The sequence below is a fragment of the Cololabis saira genome, chromosome 21 (assembly GCF_033807715.1).
Source record: "Cololabis saira isolate AMF1-May2022 chromosome 21, fColSai1.1, whole genome shotgun sequence".
Lineage (NCBI taxonomy): Eukaryota > Metazoa > Chordata > Actinopteri > Beloniformes > Belonidae > Cololabis > Cololabis saira.
Genome location: NC_084607.1, coordinates 17,758,379 through 17,769,502, shown reverse-complemented (window position 1 = coordinate 17,769,502; position 11,124 = coordinate 17,758,379).

Below are 11,124 nucleotides of genomic sequence, written 5' to 3'. Positions count from 1 at the left end.
GCAGTTAGTCAATATGGACTGACCAGAAGTGTCTTGGAAGAGGGGTTTGCAGACGGATGGGACCGAAGCAAAGTTTCTTTTATTTATTTATTTTGTTTTAAATGAAAAAAAAGATGTTTTGTTCAATGAAAAGAGACCGGCGCAATTCACAAATAGAAAACTTCCCCATCTGTAATACTCAGTAGTGGATGTTTATGAATTTGGGTATTTTTTGTTGCATCTGTTGCAACTATTACCTGACAAATAAACTGAATTACTCGAGTGAATTCAAAAATGAAATGTCAGCACATCCATCTGCAAACTGATTCTCAAAGGACATTTGCTTAAGCACCAATCTATTGTACAAGTACAGTTAAATAAATCTTAGTTTGACGTTTCCGAATGACCAAGTCAAAGTCCTAAAGGTAATATTGTAACCTTTTATGTGTGGTCCACGCATATTAGAACTTAATTTCATAAAGAATTGGAACATTGAATTAGAAACTTTCAAGAGTGAAACAAAATATCCCCAAATTCAAATGAAGAAAATTATTTTATGTATGACCCTAGAATTTAAAACCTGACAAGGCTATAAAGTATTATGAGACCCCGGGAGATGGCAGATTAAAATGTGAAAGCACGTTTTCCACCAATGGAGTTGGAGACAGTGATTGCTTTACCGCTGTGCTCTGCTCCACCAGGCAAAGAGAAGGGTCTGAATAGACTTCAGCTACCTTCATAAAGCCAGGACGAAATCCACTTCACAAATGGAACAGAAACCAAGCCAATCAATTAATGCCCCCTGACGGTAACGAGCGCAGACGTGGTGAAATGCTTTCAGACCTGGTGCGTGTCTGAAACTTGCTGGGTTCCAGTGTCCTGTGGCATTGAGCAGGAGAATCAGGGACTATGCTCACGACTGCTTTCCTTTGTGTGTACATGCGCCTGTGTTCTAATGTATCCGTGTGTGTATGTCTGCATTGAAAAGTTCACTATTGAATGAGTACATTCAACAGAGCACCATGCTCTTTAAAGGCCAATGAAAATAAAGAAAAGGAAAATGTAGGCACTCTGAAGCAACAGGGAAAAAACCAACAGAGCAAGACGGAGAAAGCAAAACCTTACAGTGCCAAGAGACTTCATAAGGTTTAGCAGCCCTCTTCTCAAATATATAGAGGCTATAAATCCACCACTTAATGTCTTTTTGGCTCAACATTTTTTTAATGGTTAGTGACAATGAATGCAAGTGACTTCTACTTAGAAAGTGTCAACAAAGCAAATTTCAGTTAGGTCCAAGTTTTAGCCTAAACAAAAACTCTCCAGAGATAAAGGTCAATATTATGCTCAGTTACAGTTCACAAAACATTCAAAATGATGTAAAATATGATGTTTCCACAGAAGTTTGTTTGAAGTAGATCATTAAAAAGAGTGAAAGCTGCCCAGTATCTGACACATAAGTGTTGAGAAGACCACACTCGATGAAAAAAATTTGTTTTAGGTTTAGTTTTGGCATTCTGTCAAGGTTCCAGTTTACATTGACTGCGACCATTCACGTATGACCTTACAAAAAAAAAGAAAAAAAAATGGAAGTTAAGTATCAGCACTAAAATTTATTACTCAGGGATCAAAAGTAACAGTCATCTATGTGAGGAATAGCCCCTTTCAGAGTGGTAAATTATTCATGCTCAAAGCTGTGGGGAGTATTTTAATATAGTTGAAGCAAACTACTTAGTGCACTCTTGAGCAGTCAGGACCCCCATTATCATTTGAATTAAAAAAAAGACAACCAAAAAGTTGATCTGCTTTTTAGAAAAAAAGGTGCTACACACAAAAAGTTGACACTTTTGGAAATTAGCTCATTAATATTTTGAAAGAGCATTTCAGAAGGAGTTTAGATTCTGGGAAAAATATAAATAAAATCCAAATTCAATGGTACTTAATAATTTAAACTGTATTTATTTTAAACTAGTACAAAGGAAACTAGAAATGTATTACCTTTGAGAAAATACAGCATATACCCATTATAAAGAAGATGACAGCAACATTTTTCAAATTCTTTAAGAAAGCTACTACTTTTCGCATCAGTCTTTTTTGGCAACTAAGAAGCAAAACTGCTGATATATCTATCTATCTATCTATATATATATATCTATATATATATATCTATATATATATATATATATATATATATATATATATATATATATATATATATATATATATATATATATATATATATATATATATATATATATATATTATGTATACATTTCAGCAGGTTAGTTCTGTATGCATACCGTACTTTTACAGAGGCAACATGCTGGTGAAGTACAAGCAGCATGTGGTTTAAGAGTATCTTGCTGAAATTAGAAAGACCAACTAGAGAGTCCCCACTTTCTTGAATCTTAAGTCAAAGTCAAAATGAGCAGTCATATAGCAGAAATATCCCAGTTTGTCTTGCTTCGCTCTTTTTGCGATACAATCTTCTTGAATAAACATAGGATCTAATATTTTTTTCAAATAATTTTAGTCTCATTTTATTTATTATCTACACAGCACCATTTTTTAAGTTTATTTTATATTTGTTTATAAGTAGATATTAGATTTGGGCTTCAAGCAGGTTAGTTGCCCACCTAGGCCTTTGTTGTGAGACTATGATGGTGAAATAAAAGCAGAATGTGGTTTGAGCTCATCTTGCTGAAATCAGAAAGACCTTCTTTGAAAAAGGATTTAAGACTATAAAATTACTAGTTAAAGTTTAAGTGGAAATTCAAAATAGGCATTCATATAATACAAATGTCCAATATTTTTTGTTTGCCGTGCTGCCTCAATTATACTTACTTTTTTTTTAACTAACTTTTTATGTTATTGTTTAACATGCAGATTTCTTATGAATATGGCATTACAAGGAAATCAATCTTCAACTTTGTCCAACAAGAACACATTAAAACTTTTCATTTGATATTTACAGATTCATTATATCAATTTATTGGGTTGGTTTTCATCTTATTACAGCATAGGTATCAAGGTTTTGTTAACAAAAAAGGGATTGCATTTGGGTCCGTGAAACTTCTGATTTGATTATTACTCATATATTAACACCCCCACTTTGCAAGAGGTCCAGCACTGACATGTGTGCACCATCTTTCACTGTGGTATCAAAGTCTCTCAACAATAGAGTGCATACTCCAACAATGCTCTGCCAAAAGACTGCTCACTGTTTTCTTTGGAATTGAATTTGTTTTAGTATGTTCTCCATAGATCAATCACTCTATATACGTTAACTCTGTGATGTCAGCCTTCTCTCCATGTGTTTATGCTTGTTCACAGTCAGTCATTCAACATTGATGGCTCATTATGCTGTTTTAGCCTTTGAGCTTTTGCAGCATTCTTTTATGTCCTACATGTATATTCTATTTTTTTCTCATTAAAGCACACTGACTGTGCTGCAAAACAAGCCCATGAATAGGCCAAAAGCTCTAAGATACACTGAAGGCCACATACCTTGTGTTGATATTGGAGGAGTCCTACCTTCACTCGGTGAGGGATGCCACTTTGGGCCACAGCCTTCCTTTTGGGGAAACAATAGAAGGTCGTACTCTTTGAATGTCTGCTTTCAGTTTTGTGCTTTAAAATAAAAGAACTTACTACACAAAATAAATCTGTGTGGGAGTGGAAAAAACACAAAGGCGCAAGTTTGGTCACCACGGCCTTGGTTTCACGTTCAGCAAAGGAGTGATCATCTGTGGTGAGAGGAGGAAGAGGGAGGGAGGGATAGTGACTGAATGACTGCTTGAGCAACAGATGTGATAGATGTCTTTAATAACCTTTTGCTGCTTTTTTAGCATCCTGTGGGATGTGTTGTTATTAAGAACCAGGTCCTATTATGATGACCACCTCTTTTATTGTCTCCCACATGAAGCTGGGCATCAGTCCAGACACTCAGAATAAACATAAAGTCAAAAGCCCCCCTGTACTTGTGCTGATATGGCACTTGTTAATGGTGCCAGCAAGTCTCAGTCCTGACTAAGGAATATGTGGCCTCATATTAACCAGCAATTGGAAGAAAACAAAACATATTGTTTGCTGGTCACCTGTTGAAGCATCTGGACGTTTCACCCCGAAGACACTGATATACCATCAATGCATTAGGACAAGCTTTGAGAGCATTTTACATGAATGTTGTTTGATGGCTTTAATAAGCATCTCCATTATGGTGAGGAAGGAAGAAGGAGGGAGAGGAACTCAATGGGAATACATGTAGGACCGTGGGAGCCATAAGAACTCATCACTGCTGAAAACTAAATGGGAACATTTTATTGTGCTTCCATTTCTTTTTTCTGCAAATAACAATCACAAACTCTCTTTCCTTTAGTGTGTCTAAGTGGCTTTAAGCTGTATAACGGACATAGAGTCGGTGAGGACCCATGTTTTATTAATTTGCAGATGAGCTCAGCTATTGATGGTGTTGGCTGCCCATGGGTTCAATTAGGATAATACAGGGACAGGGGCAGATTATGGGCCACTATTTAAGTGAGGGTATATCTCTTCCTGACAGTTATAGTCCAAATGCAACAAATTGCACCGTGCTGGCTGTGAGTGGCGCCATACCAGTACTCTGGTGATCAAACATGCCATTGTGGTAGGTCAGCTGTATGGAGACAACACCAGTCTGCGTGTTGTAGCTTGTTCTGTCAGAGCTAACAACACAGACCTAAGTTCAGCTTATTCACATTAAATTTAATAGAGGCCATTTAGAAAACAGCGGTGTATTGAGTGCATACTCTACCCAGTCAACAGTTCGAATAAGCACAACTCTTTCTAAACTATTGCACTGATTTGAAAGCCTGAGTGTTTTAGCTTTTCTTTTGTGTGTGTGTGAATATTTTCATAAGTAGACATAACAGGAAGAACAGTTATAAGCTGTATGTTACTATCAAACTGCTCAACCCACCCCCCCTTTTGTTTTTGTCTTCTAGGAATCCACATTTATGTTGACTAGTTGGTGCCTGGGCTGTCATTTTACTCAGCAATGAAAACAGTCAACTGTACATTGTCCCTGAACTGCATTGTGTGAAACTGATTAGTGAGGCCGGGGACACTGACCCAAGTATGCAGAGCCTGGTGGTTATCTGACTTGTCTGTTCTGTCATATAAACGCATTGAAACCGCACGAAATAAAGAGTGGCAGAATTGTTTCTCAGCTGCATCGCTGCAACATGTTTGGACTGCAGCTGCTGACATAACTGTGACAGCAGCAGTTAGAGAGTGAGCACTCAGTGGAACGTAATGTAGTTGGAGTGTGGTTTGTAGAGGTAGAAGTTAGATCCTCTCCAGTTTTTATTCTTACTCAAGAGTAGCTCGTTTCAGCCTAAGTGCTGTGTCATATTGAACACTTATTTTGAGTTTTGACGACTTCTGTTCTCAAACTTAGGGCCTGATTTACTAAAGGTTTGCGTGTGTAAAAACGTGTGCAAACTTGACAGCACCCGCAAACCAATGTGCCAGCTGATCTACTAACAGCGTGCAAAGAGGACTGCGCCTCTCAAATGAGCAAAATAGCACACGCTATTCATTTAGTACTTTTGCCCTGATGAATAATCAATATGGGGCATACCCGCCAGAAATCGCTAAATACTGGGAGGGGAAAATGCAAATATCTCCATTTACCACCCGCAATGAGATTTACCAAGCCTGAAAGTTTTTGCGGGGATTGTGATTGCGTCTGTACTGTATTTAATACGTTCGAAAGGAAGGTGCTAATCTCCACATGCAAAAGGAGAAATATTTTATTTGAATGTTAAATCGAGTATTATTCAGCAAAAGGTTGCCACAGGAGGCACCTTCATTTTTTTATTTGTGATAATAAATAAATCACGTGTTTTCATGGAGAAAAAAGTGTTTCTCATTGTGCGCCTATACTTGTTCTGCAGTTGTCATACCCCGGTGTTGTGCCGTATTCAGCACCCCTGCCGTGAAAAGCACCCCCTCGTCTGACAAAAATGATATTCTCATTCCGTGTCACGTTCTGTTTAGCGTCCAGTTTTGTGTTAATGATTCATGTTTAAATGCGCTCATGGATTCCACAATAGTCATACTTTCCCACAATCACAGTCACAGATAACAAAAATCGGGTAAATGGTTATTGATGTCATTAATTAATAGCCTGCTTACTGTGTTGTCTTCCATAATATTTGTAAATATATATAATATGAACTCCTAAGTATGTGTTTGTGTGAGTGTGTATATATAAATATATTGAAGTGTCAGTGTGTTGTTTTTTTTCTTGGTCTACTTATCATTGAATATACGAGGGGGTGCTTTTCACGGCAGGGGTGCTGAATACGGCACAACAATTTGCCTCTTCCACTAATATCTCTATAACTCCAACTCGTCAAATTTCATTTTGCGCTTGCGACTATATCCTGCTTTCCATCCAGACTCTCCATGGCGCAAAGTTTGCGCCGCAAACCGTAAGACGCGCAACACCTCATTTAAATACTGCTGTTTGCACCTGTTATCAATTGCGCACGCAATCTTAGTTGATCACCCGCAAAACACACAACAACAGCACGCGCAAACTTTTTCAGTGCACACGCAATTTAGTACTCTTTATTTAGGATCTTAGTAAATCGGGCCCTTAGTCAGCTGGACTTCTCTGGGAGGTGAACTGTCACATATTTTGGTTGAAATGGAAGTGGTTTGTTCCTGAGATGCTGAAAGTGAATGTAGAAAAAGTATACATTTCTTGATTGTTGAGGCCAGAGATCATCTCAATACACAGTGCGGGTCCCAGAAACGATCTTTTGAGTCAGGCTCGACTTTATTCTTCTTTAAAGTTGCCTTGAGTGAGACGTGGCAAGCAGGGATGACTTACTCGTGGCACAACCTCCTCTTTCAATACTCAGATGTTAGCATTTTCCTTGATGCGAGAGAGGGTGGTTTCTCTGTGCCTTTAGGTCAGGGGCTGGATATTGACTGTTGTTTGCACTTATACCCAGTGCCTTGCAGGGCCAACAACATTGAAACCTTGAATAGTTTGCCTGTAAAAAATGGCCTGTCCCATAGGGACCTGAGATGTGTTCTCTTGTTGCACTTCAGCATTCGTCATGGCCTGTAGCCAAATTATGGTTGGTGGTGTTTATGGTAACAAACTTTGAACCTGGTTTCGCACACCTGATGGAAAGGAACCATCAATAAAAAGAAGTCATAGAAAACTTAAGAATAATTTTCTTTTGGTACCCAAGAGCCAACTAAAAAGCCAAAGATTGGGTAGTTGTGGAAGCAAAACCTGTATGTGGGAGAAGGTTGGCATGGCTTTGAAATACCTGTGTGATTTTCTGGCTGATTCAAAGACATTTTGGCAAACTGCTTCAGGAGAAGTAAGCAGTGCATTGTCAACCCTGTAGTGATGATGGAGTGTTGTTTAACTCAACTGTGTATATTAGCCCAGCTGTGGAAGGGATGTTTTGAGGATCTTCTCAACCAGACTAATACACCAATTTTAATGGAAATAGAGATAGTTGAGGGAGTATTAGCCAATAAACTCACTGAGACTGAAGTTATAGAGGCATTTCATCAATGCCATGGTAGCAAGGCCTTGAGGATGAATGAGATTTTCCTGAACACCCTGAAGGCCCTGGATGATGTAGCCCTGTCTTGTGCATCATTCAGTGCGGTTACATGCACATCTAAAGCAAGGATTAAACTGGAGTTTACGAGAAATAAGTATACATGCACGAGAAGACTTGATTATGGAGTGAGGTGCGTTCCACGCCGCAATGCTAGGTGGCGCCACACGCACTTTTGTGTTTCCGTTCTTTCAGTTAGTTCTTTGTTGTTCATATTCTTCCACTGTGTATATATTCTGGCTTTCGCGAAGGGGGAGTCCCGGGGCAGTCACCAGCTCGGCTAAGTGTGGGTTGCGTATACATGCCGGAATAACTCGGATTAGGACCACATTATCTGGCACTGAAAGCTCGATCTCAAGAGTTTCAGTTCAGTTCGACTACAGCCCGGCTAAGGTGTATACATGGCTTTTAAAAATGTGATATCGGTCGGATTAGGGCAACAATTTACTTTCGGTTAGTGCATGTAAATGCATTGATTGCGTGTTAGTTGTGGATGGTGCCTCTGAACTGGCATACTGGGTTGGTGTTCCCCACTTTTAGGGACCAGAAGGTGTGCTGGTATGGACTCTCAGTCATCCAGGTCATGGTCAAAGACTCAAAATCAAAGGCAATGGGATCTGTTTTTCTTTGGTTCTTGTTGACATTTCATTTTCCATCCAGAAAGCTTTGTCAGCTGAATATGACTGGTGGAGAGTTTCGAGGCTTGCAAGCTGTTGAAGTCGAGTTGGTTTTCTGCCATCAATAATATGTTTGGCTTTGTGCCCCTTGATGAAGTGCTTAAGTCATATGCTGTTGGGGAAGAGTCTACACTGTTGGCATCTTTGGCTGAAATGGAGGTAGTTTCTGTTGTCTGCAAGCTTCCTATGTGAACTGACAAAGAAAATTCCAGCTGCCTCTGATTCAAGGCTAGAAGGATGACTAGAAGGTATGTTACAACTACAGAACAGGCAGTTTTCAATGGGGTGGTCAGGGTGGGGCCAGTGGAAATTTTAGGGTGGCCAAGAAACACAATCATATGGAAGTGAATATGTACTGTATGTTACCATAACGCAACCACGTGAAAATCGTCTCCACCGACCCTCATGGGATACGAGACAGGTCACACTTGCACCCTGCTGCTGAAAACAAAAAGATTCCACCTCCGTGAAAAAAATTAATAAATACATAATTGCGTCCAGGGTGGCCAGTACGGTGGCCGGACATGTGCTCCGAGTAGCCACGGCCACCCCTGGCCAAACCCAAAATCTGCCACTGCTACAGAAGGATTCATCTTTTCCACCCCCCTGGGAAAGTCTATGTCACAGTGCTGGAGAGAACAGAATGGGTCAGGTTAGGGCTGGGCAATATATCGAGATTTTAATATATATCGATATATTTTCAAACGCGATATGGTACAAGAAAATATCGTTTATATCGATTTAAAAAAAATTTTTAATTATTTTTTGATATACATGTAGCTTATTTTGTGACAAATTGACTTGAATGTTTTATTTGAGATTTGCACAACTATCAACCTCAGTGGAAAAGTCTGCCTGTTACTGTCTACATTGTATTAATTGCACAGGGTATTTGAATTTAATTGATATGCAGGAAAGGGATATTTGTTTCATTTTATTCAAGAAGCATTTTTATTCTATATATGCAGGCAGTTTATTTTTATTTCATTTGTTTTATACATTTTGATATTGTGCAGAACTCTGTTAATAAAGGTACCTGTGTGACATTTGGCACGAGGCTTTGTATTAAAACTGACTGTTTTTTTTAAGGGTTTGCCTCAGAAAAAATTAAGCTAACAGAGATGCTATGCTATAATGCTTTGGGGGAAACCCCAATTATGGCACAGAAAAAATATCGATATATACATCGAGTATCGCCATTCAGCTAGAAAATATCGAGATATGACTTTTGGTCCATATCGCCCAGCCCTACGTCAGGTCCAAGAAGAGCATTGCGCTTTTTTGTCCTAGTCATGGAACACTTGGAACTAAACTAGCTGGAGTTTGCCCAACCAGACTTTATGCGTTTGACGGATTTAGTAAAGGGTCATGACGGTCCTTTCGTACTGGATCTTACCTCTTTATGATGGTGTGGGCCGAATGTCTCGATCAAACAAAGACCTCAACTAATTTGCGCCAGGATAAAAGACAGCACCTCCAAGTCTGAGGTCTCGTCCTCAGAGAGGAATTTGACAGGCAGATTTAGAACAGCGTGACGCTGTATCTGTACTGTACAGTGAATGGTGCAGTGAGGCAAGTCTCGCCCCAAATAATTGTTAAACTTGTCAGCCAAAATGAATGGTAAAAGCAGAATATAGAGAAAATAAGACAATATCAATGAAAAAATAATCAACTTTCTATCTCATTTTCTGACCTTTGAGTATTTTATCATGACAACCCATTAACAATTTCCCCCTTTTGTTTCTGCATTCCAGCCAGGCCAGAGCAATAGGCCACATCTTATGTGCTTGGTGGGTCATTAATTCTCAGGATGGCCATGCGGGCAGCAGAGCAGGCAGGCTTTGTTGTTTGATATTATGTAGGCAAAGCAGATGTTTGTGTTGGCTGAGAGGAGAATGCAGCAAACTTGAAGCCAATCAACATTTCAGGCCAGGCAAAATCGGCCCAAGTCCATTTCAACCAAAGTCTGGCCAAAGTCAGAGGGGTTAGTGTGGCCAGATCAGTTTTATGTCCATTTTACTTTCATTTCTTTTTAATTGGCCTAACACACATGAATATACATTTACTTAGCTAGACTGTTTTTTACGATTTGCCATTATATAAATTTGAAATTGATTGAATTGGAATGAACTGATTTATAAATGGATTGAAAAAAATTGAATTTAATTGGATTGGATTATCTTTTTCCTCTTCTGGCATATAATTGGACTATAATTGGACTGCACTGAACCTGTCTTCTTTCCGTGTAAACTGTATTTAAATATATACATACAGTACATACATTATATTTCATCTGAAAGATCACCTTAGGAACTTGATTTTAGTTTTTACTTTTTTTTCACAGACATAATCTTGGACAAAGGAAAGATTTTCCAGAGATTTTACATTATGTTATGAAGCTAAACTGAACTGCACACATATTCATTTTTTCCTGCATAATATGTTTTTGTTGGTTTTTTTTACTGCCTTTCCCTTGTGAAGACAGAAGACAGAAAGAAAAGTCACCGTAGACTAATCCAGATTCTTTTTCATTGGCCACGGTAAAAATATAACAATGTATGCGCATACATGGACCCCAGAACAAGGACAATTCATTTAACTTTCTCCTGCCTCTCCACCCAACTCATACAAGCAATTCATCATTGCACAGCTCTATATTTGTGTGCTACATAAAAAGAACAATGTGGGTGCACTCGAAAACAAACTGAAGATAAATATTCTCTTGATAGTCTGCATGTCTGGATCTGTTGTAGAAGTCCCTGGCATTTTAGCCTGAGTGAAACAGACTTTTAACAGTGTGCTGCCCTCTACTGCTTTTTCATGAACACATACACTCA